Consider the following 16,928-nt stretch of genomic DNA (forward strand, 5'->3'; position numbering starts at 1 on the left):
GGAGAAACATAGATCACTTTTCCATTGTGAACATTCAATTCAGTTTTCAGATTCTCAAACAAATTTCAAGGCGTAAATAAATATGACAAGATTTTATTGAACCAATTCCATTGGTTTGAGAATATACATAAATAGCCAGCATCACACTGCAGGTGATAATAACTCAATAATAGCCGATACCTGAAACAAAAAAATAGTAGAATAAAATTGGGATATATGGATAAGTTACAACGAAGTCTTGAAACTAGCTGCATGATAAGCTAAACCAAATATTAGAGAAAGCAGAGAATAATTTTGAAGATGTTTTATAAATGTCATCAGCTTTGTGGCGTAAAATAATAATACCACATAGGTAAATTATAAAATTTTGCAAACGAGACTGAAAGTGGGATACGATAAACAAATGATATCATATTTGTGAAATACCTTTTCCCAATCCAATTCCGTATCCTCCAATTCCGCCGTAGAGACCACCATAGCCTCCAAGTCCTCCGTACAGACCTCCCATGCCTCCGTATAGACCTCCCACGCCTCCGTATAGACCTCCCATGCCTCCGTATAGACCTCCCACGCCTCCGTATAGACCTCCCATGCCTCCGTACAGACCTCCATAGCCTCCGTACAGACCTCCAAGGCTTCCGTGCAATCCACCCATTCCGTAGCCAATTCCGCCCAGTCCTCCTTTCAACCCGCCAATTCCACCATACAGACCGGTAGGCTCGGCAAAGGCGGTAACAGCCAGGCAGGCAACAAGAGCGGCGACTATCTTCATCATTTTGAGTATCTATTGAGTAAGGTGAAAATCGTTGTCAATAAAGGGAAATAGCATGTTATCGTTACTCATCTGGTACATTCAGTTCACACCACTCATTGTGAATTATGTTATCAGTTTTACTTTCACCTGCATTCATATATTTCCCAATTTACAAGAACGTTTTATGTTACATATTCGTACTTTTATGAATTGGCTCAACATAAAGATTGAAAACAGCCAGATGCGCAGCAGATAAATCAAACATTAAAAGTATACATATATATCACAAGCAAACCTTAAAATAGTACTTACAGTTTGGTCTTGACTCGTATCTGTGTCTCAACGGCAGGTGAAGATAAGAGATGATGGAACAGTTTCCCCCATCCTTTATATATACCATTTGTGAATTATACGTGATTGATTTACCTTGGGCTGGCCACTTCCAGGTAAGTAACGCACCTCAGTTTAATGGTGTAAATTAAGCATTCTTTTCGCATCAAAGGGCCCGAGGTTATCACCCTACGGGTACACATGCGAGCTGGTATACATGAACATCGATTAAGGAAGTACAAGACAACGTATATAAAGGTGGCAAACAGACACACTCTCTCTGGCATCGTCCAACTGCATTTCAAACAGTCCTCGATACTCAACGTTTAATTTATATCAAGTAAATATTCGATAACGGTCTGAAAAGTGTGTATCCAGTAAATATATGATGAGGGAGCAACATACATCAGACATTATAATGCATCTGTGTGATACGACATAACAAGAGACCAGAAAACTGACGCAACACACTAGTACAGTCTCACCACAGTACAGCAGTAGCACTGTACCACACGGGGTCAACTATGCTAACCGTTTCCGTGTAATACAGCAGCCTGCTCACAAGAAAATAGCTTCTGCTGAATATACTGCAGAAGTCCCCAGATACTACATTATTCTCCCCGAATTTTATTTATCTTACTGCACAATAACAATAAACTACAACAGCTTTATTTCCTAACTGATAGGTACATATATTGGTTTCTTCTCACAAAGGGACTGTCACTATGAATACTCACAGCACCTTTTTATGCGTGTAATATCTGTTAAAAGCCTAAAGTACACCAATGTCTTCTGAAAACATGATTGACATATGAACAACAGCTTGTTTTCTCGTCTTTGTTGACTTGTCTTTGTATGTGTTTGTGACGGAGGAACCGTTGGGGCAGGATACGCTTACTTTTGGCAACCGCCAGGTATCATCACTATCTGGTAGTCATTCATACGCACATGCGTGTGATCATTAAAGTCGAAATCGTACCATGGTCTCTGCTTCGAGCAGAGCTTTCGAATGATTCTGAAAAGGGTTATGTGGCTTTTATTTGCAACTGCGTTTCTTGAGAGAACTCTCTTATTTTCAACGTATCATCTTGATAATTGTACACTTCATTATCAAGGCATTTGTAATAATACGAGCATCACTAAATTTGTTATCTCAATTTCTATAGATAACGCCTGAATATTGATATAATAATTATAGAATGATGACCCTTTAACTACATAAATCGTCAACGCCAGAGAATAATCAGGCTCCAATATCTGCTGAAACAGATTTCATTGGGTGTAAAAGGCAAGATTGTGCTAAAACATATACTGAATATCAGTGATGTCACCAGGTGTTAATGAATAGTTTATATTTGTATATATTTGAGCTCCTCCGTCAGTTCCATCGTGTGCCAGATTGGGAGAATGTTGTCTTTTGACAACGTCTCAGCCATTCATACATTTGCATATATACTGAATCACTGTTGCAAATAACTCACTTTAACGTGTTTTAATCTTCGGGTGAATCTTTGGTTCTAAACATTAGAAGAAAGAAGAAAGTATATAAATCGCCTCTACCCTTTACGTATGCCCTTGACATGATGAAGCAGTAGTGATAGTGATGACTGTGTTCTTTTAAGGCGTGTTTAAACCAAAACTCATATCAAGAATAAAACACGCGCAAATCAGTTTGACAATGTATAACTATATAAGGGTTTCCCAGAAAAACCGTACATCTAAAAGTAAAGACGTGTGTTTTCAGAAGAAAATGCTCTTAAAGTATAACACAAAGGTGTTTTCAAAGATAGACATGATCAAACGACTTGTTTTTACAGTCTGGTTGTTGTTATAAAGACTTATGACAAGCTTTAAAGTTGGACCATTTATTCCGCTGAATTTCACTCTCTACAGTTACCAAATGCAATCTCCTTTGTATTGATAAATGATTGTCACTTTTGCGTTGTAATCAAACAATAGGGATATATTAGCTATTTGTTTGTTGATTGTAATCTTCAATCCTACCAATCCAGTTCGGAATCTTAAAATTCGCAGTCTGATTTAATCAATATGTATTTTACAAATAGCGCCTACAGGGAAGGTGGTTAGTAAACACACAACTAAATATCTATATAGATACTTCTCCTATTAATTACATAAGCAGTATGCAAAATGTTAAATTGCATCATCAAATCAAGAAGTACATGTTTGATGGAAATTACAAATTATTCGTAGTTTGATAAGCTACACCCGGACAAGCGTATTTAATAGTTACTTTTGAATTCAATCGTTTTGTTTGTGTTATTAATAAACTGTAAAAATATGTTACTGTCATGGAAATTCCAACTGTATGCATTCCCTTCTAACCAAAGCAGTAAGAATCTTGCAACATTTGTTTTGATGCTCTACATCACCATGGCTTTCGCTGTTTCATTGCAGCAGCTCAGATATTATTTATACAAAGCGCCATAACAACATGTAGATTGTATTCTGAATACAACTTTCGCTCATTTTCAAGGACAGCACACACATTTGCATTTCAATACAGTGCACACTGTCTACCCCTTGATCCCGTTAATGAACGCTTTGACCAAAATTGATACTCCTGCTTATTTGTTTCGCTGCGTGTTTTTAAAATGCAAATTGAAATACAGACAGCCAATTCCAGATATTATGGTACTTCAAATGGCCATCAAACCCTTTCGTGGCAGCCCAAATGATACATTCCCGTGAAACATGAACTCGGGTAAGTGACATTTTGTGGGAGATACATCAAGCATAAAATCCCTCCTCTTATCATCATGTCCGGTTTCCTCAGGAACTTAATACACATTTCAGTAGTTGATATCTTAGCTTGAAGTAAAACGCAATATCATTTAAGTGCTTGGATATTGGTCTACAACACGTACTATGTCCAGTGTATACAATATGGAGAAACATAGATCACTTTTCCATTGTGAACATTCAATTCAGTTTTCAGATTCTCAAACAAATTTCAAGGCGTAAATAAATATGACAAGATTTTATTGAACCAATTCCATTGGTTTGAGAATATACATAAATACCCAGCATCACATTGCAGGTGATAATAACTCAATAATAGCCGATACCTGAAACAAAAAAATAGTAGAATAAAATTGGGATATATGGATAAGTCACAACGAAGTCTTGAAACTAGCTGCATGATAAGCTAAACCAAATATTAGAGAAAGCAGAGAATAATTTTGAAGATGTTTTATAAATGTCATCAGCTTTGTCGCGTAAAATAATAATACCACATAGGTAAATTATAAATTTTTGCAAACGAGACTGAAAGTGGGATACGATAAACAAATGATATCATATTTTGTGAAATACCTTTTCCCAATCCAATTCCGTATCCTCCAATTCCGCCGTAGAGACCACCATAGCCTCCAAGTCCTCCGTACAGACCTCCCATGCCTCCGTATAGACCTCCCACGCCTCCGTATAGACCTCCCATGCCTCCGTATAGACCTCCCACGCCTCCGTATAGACCTCCCATGCCTCCGTACAGACCTCCATAGCCTCCGTACAGACCTCCAAGGCCTCCGTGCAATCCACCCATTCCGTAGCCAATTCCGCCCAGTCCTCCTTTCAACCCGCCAATTCCACCATACAGACCGGTAGGCTCGGCAAAGGCGGTAACAGCCAGGCAGGCAACAAGAGCGGCGACTATCTTCATCATTTTGAGTATCTATTGAGTAAGGTGAAAATCGTTGTCAAGAAAGGGAAATAGCATGTTATCGTTACTCATCTGGTACATTCAGTTCACACCACTCATTGTGAATTATGTTATCAGTTTTACTTTCACCTGCATTCATATATTTCCCAATTTACAAGAACGTTTTATGTTACATATTCGTACTTTTATGAATTGGCTCAACATAAAGATTAAAAACAGCCAGATGCGCAGCAGATGAATCAAACATTAAAAGTATACATATATATCACAAGCAAACCTTAAAATAGTACTTACAGTTTGGTCTTGACTCGTATCTGTGTCTCAACGGCAGGTGAAGATAAGAGATGATGGAACAGTTTCCCCCATCCTTTATATATACCATTTGTGAATTATACGTGATTGATTTACCTTGGGCTGGCCACTTCCAGGTAAGTAACGCACCTCAGTTTAATGGTGTAAATTAAGCATTCTTTTCGCATCAAAGGGCCCGAGGTTATCACCCTACGGGTACACATGCGAGCTGGTATACATGAACATCGATTAAGGAAGTACAAGACAACGTATATAAAGGTGGCAAACAGACACACTCTGTCTGGCATCGTCCAACTGCATTTCAAACAGTCCTCGATACTCAACGTTTAACCTATATCAAGTAAATATTCGATAACGGTCTGAAAAGTGTGTATCCAGTAAATATATGATGAGGGAGCAACATACATCAGACATTATAATGCATCTGTGTGATACGACATAACAAGAGACCAGAAAACTGACGCAACACACTAGTACAGCCTCACCACAGTACAGCAGTAGCACTGTACCACACGGGGTCAACTATGCTAACCGTTTCCGTGTAATACAGCAGCCTGCTCACAAGAAAATAGCTTCTGCTGAATATACTGCAGAAGTCCCCAGATACTATACATTATTCTCCCCGAATTTTATTTATCTTACTGCACAATAACAATAAACTACAACAGCTTTATTTCCTAACTGATAGGTACATATATTGGTTTCTTCTCACAAAGGGACTGTCACTATGAATACTCACAACACCTTTTTATGCGTGTAATATCTGTTAAAAGCCTAAATTACACCAATGTCTTCTGAAAACATGATTGACATATGAACAACAGCTTGTTTTCTCGTCTTTGTTGACTTGTCTTTGTATGTGTTTGTGACGGAGGAACCGTTGGGGCAGGATACGCTTACTTTTGGCAACCGCCAGGTATCATCACTATCTGGTAGTCATTCATACGCACATGCGTGTGATCATTAAAGTCGAAATCGTACAATTGTCTCTGCTTCGAGCAGAGCTTTCGAATGATTCTGAAAAGGGTTATGTGGCTTTTATTTGCAACTGCGTTTCTTGAGAGAACTCTCTTATTTTCAACATATCATCTTGATAATTGTACACTTCATTATCAAGGCATTTGTAATAATACGAGCATCACTAAATTTGTTATCTCAATTTCTATAGATAACGCCTGAATATTGATATAATAATTATAGAATGATGACCCTTTAACTACATTAATCGTCAACGCCAGAGAATAATCAGGCTCCAATATCTGCTGAAACAGATTTCATTGGGTGTAAAAGGCAAGATTGTGCTAAAACATATACTGAATATCAGTGATGTCACCAGGTGTTAATGAATAGTTTATATTTGTATATATTTGAGCTCCTCCGTCAGTTCCATCGTGTGCCAGATTGGGAGAATGTTGTCTTTTGACAACGTCTCAGCCATTCATACATTTGCATATATACTGATTCACTGTTGCAAATAACTCACTTTAACGTGTTTTAATCTTCGGGTGAATCTTTGGTTCTAAACATTAGAAAAAAGAAGAAAGTATATAAATCGCCTCTACCCTTTACGTATGCCCTTGACATGATGAAGCAGTAGTGATAGTGATGACTGTGTTCTTTTAAGGCGTGTTTAAACCAAAACTCATATCAAGAATAAAAACACGCGCAAATCAGTTTGACAATGTATAACTATATAAGGGTTTCCCAGAAAAACCGTACATCTAAAAGTAAAGACGTGTGTTTTCAGAAGAAAATGCTCTTAAAGTATAACACAAAGGTGTTTTCAAAGATAGACATGATCAAACGACTTGTTTTTACAGTCTGGTTGTTGTTATAAAGACTTATGACAAGCTTTAAAGTTGGACCATTTATTCCGCTGAATTTCACTCTCTACAGTTACCAAATGCAATCTCCTTTGTATTGATAAATGATTGTCACTTTTGCGTTGTAATCAAACAATAGGGATATATTAGCTATTTGTTTGTTGATTGCAATCTTCAATCCTACCAATCCAGTTCGGAATCTTAAAATTCGCAGTCTGATTTAATCAATATGTATTTTACAAATAGCGCCTACAGGGAAGGTGGTTAGTAAACACACAACTAAATATCTATATAGATACTTCTCCTATTAATTACATAAGCAGTATGCAAAATGTTAAATTGCATCATCAAATCAAGAAGTACATGTTTGATGGAAATTACAAATAATTCGTAGTTTGATAAGCTACACCCGGACAAGCGTTTTTAATAGTTACTTTTGAATTCAATCGTTTTGTTTGTGTTATTAATAAACTGTAAAGATATGTTACTGTCATGGAAATTCCAACTGTATGCATTCCCTTCTAACCAAAGCAGTAAGAATCTTGCAACATTTGTTTTGATGCTCTACATCACCATGGCTTTCGCTGTTTCATTGCAGCAGCTCAGATATTATTTATACAAAGCGCCATAACAACATGTAGATTGTATTCTGAATACAACTTTCGCTCATTTTCAAGGACAGCACACACATTTGCATTTCAATACAGTGCACACTGTCTACCCCTTGATCCCGTTAATGAACGCTTTGACCAAAATTGATACTCCTGCTTATTTGTTTCGCTGCGTGTTTTTAAAATGCAAATTGAAATACAGACAGCCAATTCCAGATATTATGGTACTTCAAATGGCCATCAAACCCTTTCGTGGCAGCCCAAATGATACATTCCCGTGAAACATGAACTCGGGTAAGTGACATTTTGTGGGAGATACATCAAGCATAAAATCCCTCCTCTTATCATCATGTCCGGTTTCCTCAGGAACTTAATACACATTTCAGTAGTTGATATCTTAGCTTGAAGTAAAACGCAATATCATTTAAGTGCTTGGATATTGGTCTACAACACGTACTATGTCCAGTGTATACAATATGGAGAAACATAGATCACTTTTCCATTGTGAACATTCAATTCAGTTTTCAGATTCTCAAACAAATTTCAAGGCGTAAATAAATATGACAAGATTTTATTGAACCAATTCCATTGGTTTGAGAATATACATAAATACCCAGCATCACATTGCAGGTGATAATAACTCAATAATAGCCGATACCTGAAACAAAAAAATAGTAGAATAAAATTGGGATATATGGATAAGTCACAACGAAGTCTTGAAACTAGCTGCATGATAAGCTAAACCAAATATTAGAGAAAGCAGAGAATAATTTTGAAGATGTTTTATAAATGTCATCAGCTTTGTCGCGTAAAATAATAATACCACATAGGTAAATTATAAAATTTTGCAAACGAGACTGAAAGTGGGATACGATAAACAAATGATATCATATTTTGTGAAATACCTTTTCCCAATCCAATTCCGTATCCTCCAATTCCGCCGTAGAGACCACCATAGCCTCCAAGTCCTCCGTACAGACCTCCCATGCCTCCGTATAGACCTCCCACGCCTCCGTATAGACCTCCCATGCCTCCGTATAGACCTCCCACGCCTCCGTATAGACCTCCCATGCCTCCGTACAGACCTCCATAGCCTCCGTACAGACCTCCAAGGCCTCCGTGCAATCCACCCATTCCGTAGCCAATTCCGCCCAGTCCTCCTTTCAACCCGCCAATTCCACCATACAGACCGGTAGGCTCGGCAAAGGCGGTAACAGCCAGGCAGGCAACAAGAGCGGCGACTATCTTCATCATTTTGAGTATCTATTGAGTAAGGTGAAAATCGTTGTCAATAAAGGGAAATAGCATGTTATCGTTACTCATCTGGTACATTCAGTTCACACCACTCATTGTGAATTATGTTATCAGTTTTACTTTCACCTGCATTCATATATTTCCCAATTTACAAGAACGTTTTATGTTACATATTCGTACTTTTATGAATTGGCTCAACATAAAGATTGAAAACAGCCAGATGCGCAGCAGATGAATCAAACATTAAAAGTATACATATATATCACAAGCAAACCTTAAAATAGTACTTACAGTTTGGTCTTGACTCGTATCTGTGTCTCAACGGCAGGTGAAGATAAGAGATGATGGAACAGTTTCCCCCATCCTTTATATATACCATTTGTGAATTATACGTGATTGATTTACCTTGGGCTGGCCACTTCCAGGTAAGTAACGCACCTCAGTTTAATGGTGTAAATTAAGCATTCTTTTCGCATCAAAGGGCCCGAGGTTATCACCCTACGGGTACACATGCGAGCTGGTATACATGAACATCGATTAAGGAAGTACAAGACAACGTATATAAAGGTGGCAAACAGACACACTCTCTCTGGCATCGTCCAACTGCATTTCAAACAGTCCTCGATACTCAACGTTTAACCTATATCAAGTAAATATTCGATAACGGTCTGAAAAGTGTGTATCCAGTAAATATATGATGAGGGAGCAACATACATCAGACATTATAATGCATCTGTGTGATACGACATAACAAGAGACCAGAAAACTGACGCAACACACTAGTACAGCCTCACCACAGTACAGCAGTAGCACTGTACCACACGGGGTCAACTATGCTAACCGTTTCCGTGTAATACAGCAGCCTGCTCACAAGAAAATAGCTTCTGCTGAATATACTGCAGAAGTCCCCAGATACTATACATTATTCTCCCCGAATTTTATTTATCTTACTGCACAATAACAATAAACTACAACAGCTTTATTTCCTAACTGATAGGTACATATATTGGTTTCTTCTCACAAAGGGACTGTCACTATGAATACTCACAACACCTTTTTATGCGTGTAATATCTGTTAAAAGCCTAAATTACACCAATGTCTTCTGAAAACATGATTGACATATGAACAACAGCTTGTTTTCTCGTCTTTGTTGACTTGTCTTTGTATGTGTTTGTGACGGAGGAACCGTTGGGGCAGGATACGCTTACTTTTGGCAACCGCCAGGTATCATCACTATCTGGTAGTCATTCATACGCACATGCGTGTGATCATTAAAGTCGAAATCGTACAATTGTCTCTGCTTCGAGCAGAGCTTTCGAATGATTCTGAAAAGGGTTATGTGGCTTTTATTTGCAACTGCGTTTCTTGAGAGAACTCTCTTATTTTCAACATATCATCTTGATAATTGTACACTTCATTATCAAGGCATTTGTAATAATACGAGCATCACTAAATTTGTTATCTCAATTTCTATAGATAACGCCTGAATATTGATATAATAATTATAGAATGATGACCCTTTAACTACATTAATCGTCAACGCCAGAGAATAATCAGGCTCCAATATCTGCTGAAACAGATTTCATTGGGTGTAAAAGGCAAGATTGTGCTAAAACATATACTGAATATCAGTGATGTCACCAGGTGTTAATGAATAGTTTATATTTGTATATATTTGAGCTCCTCCGTCAGTTCCATCGTGTGCCAGATTGGGAGAACGTTGTCTTTTGACAACGTCTCAGCCATTCATACATTTGCATATATACTGATTCACTGTTGCAAATAACTCACTTTAACGTGTTTTAATCTTCGGGTGAATCTTTGGTTCTAAACATTAGAAAAAAGAAGAAAGTATATAAATCGCCTCTACCCTTTACGTATGCCCTTGACATGATGAAGCAGTAGTGATAGTGATGACTGTGTTCTTTTAAGGCGTGTTTAAACCAAAACTCATATCAAGAATAAAAACACGCGCAAATCAGTTTGACAATGTATAACTATATAAGGGTTTCCCAGAAAAACCGTACATCTAAAAGTAAAGACGTGTGTTTTCAGAAGAAAATGCTCTTAAAGTATAACACAAAGGTGTTTTCAAAGATAGACATGATCAAACGACTTGTTTTTACAGTCTGGTTGTTGTTATAAAGACTTATGACAAGCTTTAAAGTTGGACCATTTATTCCGCTGAATTTCACTCTCTACAGTTACCAAATGCAATCTCCTTTGTATTGATAAATGATTGTCACTTTTGCGTTGTAATCAAACAATAGGGATATATTAGCTATTTGTTTGTTGATTGCAATCTTCAATCCTACCAATCCAGTTCGGAATCTTAAAATTCGCAGTCTGATTTAATCAATATGTATTTTACAAATAGCGCCTACAGGGAAGGTGGTTAGTAAACACACAACTAAATATCTATATAGATACTTCTCCTATTAATTACATAAGCAGTATGCAAAATGTTAAATTGCATCATCAAATCAAGAAGTACATGTTTGATGGAAATTACAAATAATTCGTAGTTTGATAAGCTACACCCGGACAAGCGTTTTTAATAGTTACTTTTGAATTCAATCGTTTTGTTTGTGTTATTAATAAACTGTAAAGATATGTTACTGTCATGGAAATTCCAACTGTATGCATTCCCTTCTAACCAAAGCAGTAAGAATCTTGCAACATTTGTTTTGATGCTCTACATCACCATGGCTTTCGCTGTTTCATTGCAGCAGCTCAGATATTATTTATACAAAGCGCCATAACAACATGTAGATTGTATTCTGAATACAACTTTCGCTCATTTTCAAGGACAGCACACACATTTGCATTTCAATACAGTGCACACTGTCTACCCCTTGATCCCGTTAATGAACGCTTTGACCAAAATTGATACTCCTGCTTATTTGTTTCGCTGCGTGTTTTTAAAATGCAAATTGAAATACAGACAGCCAATTCCAGATATTATGGTACTTCAAATGGCCATCAAACCCTTTCGTGGCAGCCCAAATGATACATTCCCGTGAAACATGAACTCGGGTAAGTGACATTTTGTGGGAGATACATCAAGCATAAAATCCCTCCTCTTATCATCATGTCCGGTTTCCTCAGGAACTTAATACACATTTCAGTAGTTGATATCTTAGCTTGAAGTAAAACGCAATATCATTTAAGTGCTTGGATATTGGTCTACAACACGTACTATGTCCAGTGTATACAATATGGAGAAACATAGATCACTTTTCCATTGTGAACATTCAATTCAGTTTTCAGATTCTCAAACAAATTTCAAGGCGTAAATAAATATGACAAGATTTTATTGAACCAATTCCATTGGTTTGAGAATATACATAAATACCCAGCATCACATTGCAGGTGATAATAACTCAATAATAGCCGATACCTGAAACAAAAAAATAGTAGAATAAAATTGGGATATATGGATAAGTCACAACGAAGTCTTGAAACTAGCTGCATGATAAGCTAAACCAAATATTAGAGAAAGCAGAGAATAATTTTGAAGATGTTTTATAAATGTCATCAGCTTTGTCGCGTAAAATAATAATACCACATAGGTAAATTATAAAATTTTGCAAACGAGACTGAAAGTGGGATACGATAAACAAATGATATCATATTTTGTGAAATACCTTTTCCCAATCCAATTCCGTATCCTCCAATTCCGCCGTAGAGACCACCATAGCCTCCAAGTCCTCCGTACAGACCTCCCATGCCTCCGTATAGACCTCCCACGCCTCCGTATAGACCTCCCATGCCTCCGTATAGACCTCCCACGCCTCCGTATAGACCTCCCATGCCTCCGTACAGACCTCCATAGCCTCCGTACAGACCTCCAAGGCCTCCGTGCAATCCACCCATTCCGTAGCCAATTCCGCCCAGTCCTCCTTTCAACCCGCCAATTCCACCATACAGACCGGTAGGCTCGGCAAAGGCGGTAACAGCCAGGCAGGCAACAAGAGCGGCGACTATCTTCATCATTTTGAGTATCTATTGAGTAAGGTGAAAATCGTTGTCAAGAAAGGGAAATAGCATGTTATCGTTACTCATCTGGTACATTCAGTTCACACCACTCATTGTGAATTATGTTATCAGTTTTACTTTCACCTGCATTCATATATTTCCCAATTTACAAGAACGTTTTATGTTACATATTCGTACTTTTATGAATTGGCTCAACATAAAGATTGAAAACAGCCAGATGCGCAGCAGATGAATCAAACATTAAAAGTATACATATATATCACAAGCAAACCTTAAAATAGTACTTACAGTTTGGTCTTGACTCGTATCTGTGTCTCAACGGCAGGTGAAGATAAGAGATGATGGAACAGTTTCCCCCATCCTTTATATATACCATTTGTGAATTATACGTGATTGATTTACCTTGGGCTGGCCACTTCCAGGTAAGTAACGCACCTCAGTTTAATGGTGTAAATTAAGCATTCTTTTCGCATCAAAGGGCCCGAGGTTATCACCCTACGGGTACACATGCGAGCTGGTATACATGAACATCGATTAAGGAAGTACAAGACAACGTATATAAAGGTGGCAAACAGACACACTCTCTCTGGCATCGTCCAACTGCATTTCAAACAGTCCTCGATACTCAACGTTTAACCTATATCAAGTAAATATTCGATAACGGTCTGAAAAGTGTGTATCCAGTAAATATATGATGAGGGAGCAACATACATCAGACATTATAATGCATCTGTGTGATACGACATAACAAGAGACCAGAAAACTGACACAACACACTAGTACAGCCTCACCACAGTACAGCAGTAGCACTGTACCACACGGGGTCAACTATGCTAACCGTTTCCGTGTAATACAGCAGCCTGCTCACAAGAAAATAGCTTCTGCTGAATATACTGCAGAAGTCCCCAGATACTATACATTATTCTCCCCGAATTTTATTTATCTTACTGCACAATAACAATAAACTACAACAGCTTTATTTCCTAACTGATAGGTACATATATTGGTTTCTTCTCACAAAGGGACTGTCACTATGAATACTCACAACACCTTTTTATGCGTGTAATATCTGTTAAAAGCCTAAATTACACCAATGTCTTCTGAAAACATGATTGACATATGAACAACAGCTTGTTTTCTCGTCTTTGTTGACTTGTCTTTGTATGTGTTTGTGACGGAGGAACCGTTGGGGCAGGATACGCTTACTTTTGGCAACCGCCAGGTATCATCACTATCTGGTAGTCATTCATACGCACATGCGTGTGATCATTTAAGTCGAAATCGTACCATGGTCTCTGCTTCGAGCAGAGGTTTCGAATGATTCTGAAAAGGGTTATGTGGCTTTTATTTGCAACTGCGTTTCTTGAGAGAACTCTCTTATTTTCAACATATCATCTTGGTAATTGTACACTTCATTATCAAGGCATTTGTAATAATACGAGCATCACTAAATTTGTTATCTCAATTTCTATAGATAACGCCTGAATATTGATATAATAATTATAGAATGATGACCCTTTAACTACATAAATCGTCAACGCCAGAGAATAATCAGGCTCCATTATCTGCTGAAACAGATTTCATTGGGTGTAAAAGGCAAGATTGTGCTAAAACATATACTGAATATCAGTGATGTCACCAGGTGTTAATGAATAGTTTATATTTGTGTATATTTGAGCTCCTCCGTCTGTTCCATCGTGTGCCAGATTGGGAGAATGTTGTCTTTTGACAACGTCTCAGCCATTCATACATTTGCATATATACTGAATCACTGTTGCAAATAACTCACTTTAACGTGTTTTAATCTTCGGGTGAATCTTTGGTTCTAAACATTAGAAGAAAGAAGAAAGTATATAAATCGCCTCTACCCTTTACGTATGCCCTTGACATGATGAAGCAGTAGTGATAGTGATGACTGTGTTCTTTTAAGGCGTGTTTAAACCAAAACTCATACCAAGAATAAAACACGCGCAAATCAGTTTGACAATGTATAACTATATAAGCGTTTCCCAGAAAAACCGTACATCTAAAAGTAAAGACGTGTGTTTTCAGAAGAAAATGCTCTTAAAGTATAACACAAAGGTGTTTTCAAAGATAGACATGATCAAACGACTTGTTTTTACAGTCTGGTTGTTGTTATAAAGACTTATGACAAGCTTTAAAGTTGGACCATTTATTCCGCTGAATTTCACTCTCTACAGTTACCAAATGCAATCTCCTTTGTATTGATAAATGATTGTCACTTTTGCGTTGTAATCAAACAATAGGGATATATTAGCTATTTGTTTGTTGATTGCAATCTTCAATCCTACCAATCCAGTTCGGAATCTTAAAATTCGTAGTCTGATTTAATCAATATGTATTTTACAAATAGCGCCTACAGGGAAGGTGGTTAGTAAACACACAACTAAATATCTATATAGATACTTCTCCTATTAATTACATAAGCAGTATGCAAAATGTTAAATTGCATCATCAAATCAAGAAGTACATGTTTGATGGAAATTACAAATAATTCGTAGTTTGATAAGCTACACCCGGACAAGCGTTTTTAATAGTTACTTTTGAATTCAATCGTTTTGTTTGTGTTATTAATAAACTGTAAAGATATGTTACTGTCATGGAAATTCCAACTGTATGCATTCCCTTCTAACCAAAGCAGTAAGAATCTTGCAACATTTGTTTTGATGCTCTACATCACCATGGCTTTCGCTGTTTCATTGCAGCAGCTCAGATATTATTTATACAAAGCGCCATAACAACATGTAGATTGTATTCTGAATACAACTTTCGCTCATTTTCAAGGACAGCACACACATTTGCATTTCAATACAGTGCACACTGTCTACCCCTTGATCCCGTTAATGAACGCTTTGACCAAAATTGATACTCCTGCTTATTTGTTTCGCTGCGTGTTTTTAAAATGCAAATTGAAATACAGACAGCCAATTCCAGATATTATGGTACTTCAAATGGCCATCAAACCCTTTCGTGGCAGCCCAAATGATACATTCCCGTGAAACATGAACTCGGGTAAGTGACATTTTGTGGGAGATACATCAAGCATAAAATCCCTCCTCTTATCATCATGTCCGGTTTCCTCAGGAACTTAATACACATTTCAGTAGTTGATATCTTAGCTTGAAGTAAAACGCAATATCATTTAAGTGCTTGGATATTGGTCTACAACACGTACTATGTCCAGTGTATACAATATGGAGAAACATAGATCACTTTTCCATTGTGAACATTCAATTCAGTTTTCAGATTGTCAAACAAATTTCAAGGCGTAAATAAATATGACAAGATTTTATTGAACCAATTCCATTGGTTTGAGAATATACATAAATACCCAGCATCACATTGCAGGTGATAATAACTCAATAATAGCCGATACCTGAAACAAAAAAATAGTAGAATAAAATTGGGATATATGGATAAGTCACAACGAAGTCTTGAAACTAGCTGCATGATAAGCTAAACCAAATATTAGAGAAAGCAGAGAATAATTTTGAAGATGTTTTATAAATGTCATCAGCTTTGTCGCGTAAAATAATAATACCACATAGGTAAATTATAAAATTTTGCAAACGAGACTGAAAGTGGGATACGATAAACAAATGATATCATATTTTGTGAAATACCTTTTCCCAATCCAATTCCGTATCCTCCAATTCCGCCGTAGAGACCACCATAGCCTCCAAGTCCTCCGTACAGACCTCCCATGCCTCCGTATAGACCTCCCACGCCTCCGTATAGACCTCCCATGCCTCCGTATAGACCTCCCACGCCTCCGTATAGACCTCCCATGCCTCCGTACAGACCTCCATAGCCTCCGTACAGACCTCCAAGGCCTCCGTGCAATCCACCCATTCCGTAGCCAATTCCGCCCAGTCCTCCTTTCAACCCGCCAATTCCACCATACAGACCGGTAGGCTCGGCAAAGGCGGTAACAGCCAGGCAGGCAACAAGAGCGGCGACTATCTTCATCATTTTGAGTATCTATTGAGTAAGTAGAAAATCGTTGTCAAGAAAGGGAAATAGCATGTTATCGTTACTCATCTGGTACATTCAGTTCACACCACTCATTGTGAATTATGTTATCAGTTTTACTTTCACCTGCATTCATATATTTCCCAATTTACAAGAACGTTTTATGTTA

At 37.6% G+C, this 16,928-nt stretch overlaps 4 long non-coding RNA genes across 4 annotated transcripts; all 4 read right to left on the reverse strand.

The window, feature by feature from the left end:
• Positions 1–4,070: 4,070 nt before the first annotated feature.
• On the reverse strand, positions 4,071–4,607 carry LOC125378320. The gene is made up of 2 exons (XR_007220186.1): positions 4,421–4,607; positions 4,071–4,173 (listed from the first exon to the last, which is right to left on the reverse strand). It is a non-coding gene; the product is annotated as an uncharacterized LOC125378320 (long non-coding RNA).
• A 3,460-nt stretch (positions 4,608–8,067) lies between these two features.
• LOC125378321 lies at positions 8,068–8,604 on the reverse strand. Its single transcript, XR_007220187.1, has 2 exons — positions 8,418–8,604; positions 8,068–8,170 (listed from the first exon to the last, which is right to left on the reverse strand). It is a non-coding gene; the product is annotated as an uncharacterized LOC125378321 (long non-coding RNA).
• A 3,460-nt stretch (positions 8,605–12,064) lies between these two features.
• Positions 12,065–12,601, reverse strand: LOC125378322. The gene is made up of 2 exons (XR_007220188.1): positions 12,415–12,601; positions 12,065–12,167 (listed from the first exon to the last, which is right to left on the reverse strand). It is a non-coding gene; the product is annotated as an uncharacterized LOC125378322 (long non-coding RNA).
• A 3,459-nt stretch (positions 12,602–16,060) lies between these two features.
• On the reverse strand, positions 16,061–16,597 carry LOC125378323. The gene is made up of 2 exons (XR_007220189.1): positions 16,411–16,597; positions 16,061–16,163 (listed from the first exon to the last, which is right to left on the reverse strand). It is a non-coding gene; the product is annotated as an uncharacterized LOC125378323 (long non-coding RNA).
• Between the last annotated feature and the right edge of the window lie 331 nt (positions 16,598–16,928).

Source organism: Haliotis rufescens, unplaced genomic scaffold (genome assembly GCF_023055435.1).
Source record: "Haliotis rufescens isolate VD_foot unplaced genomic scaffold, xgHalRufe1.0.p SCAF_12, whole genome shotgun sequence".
NCBI classification, from domain to species: Eukaryota; Metazoa; Mollusca; class Gastropoda; order Lepetellida; family Haliotidae; genus Haliotis; species Haliotis rufescens.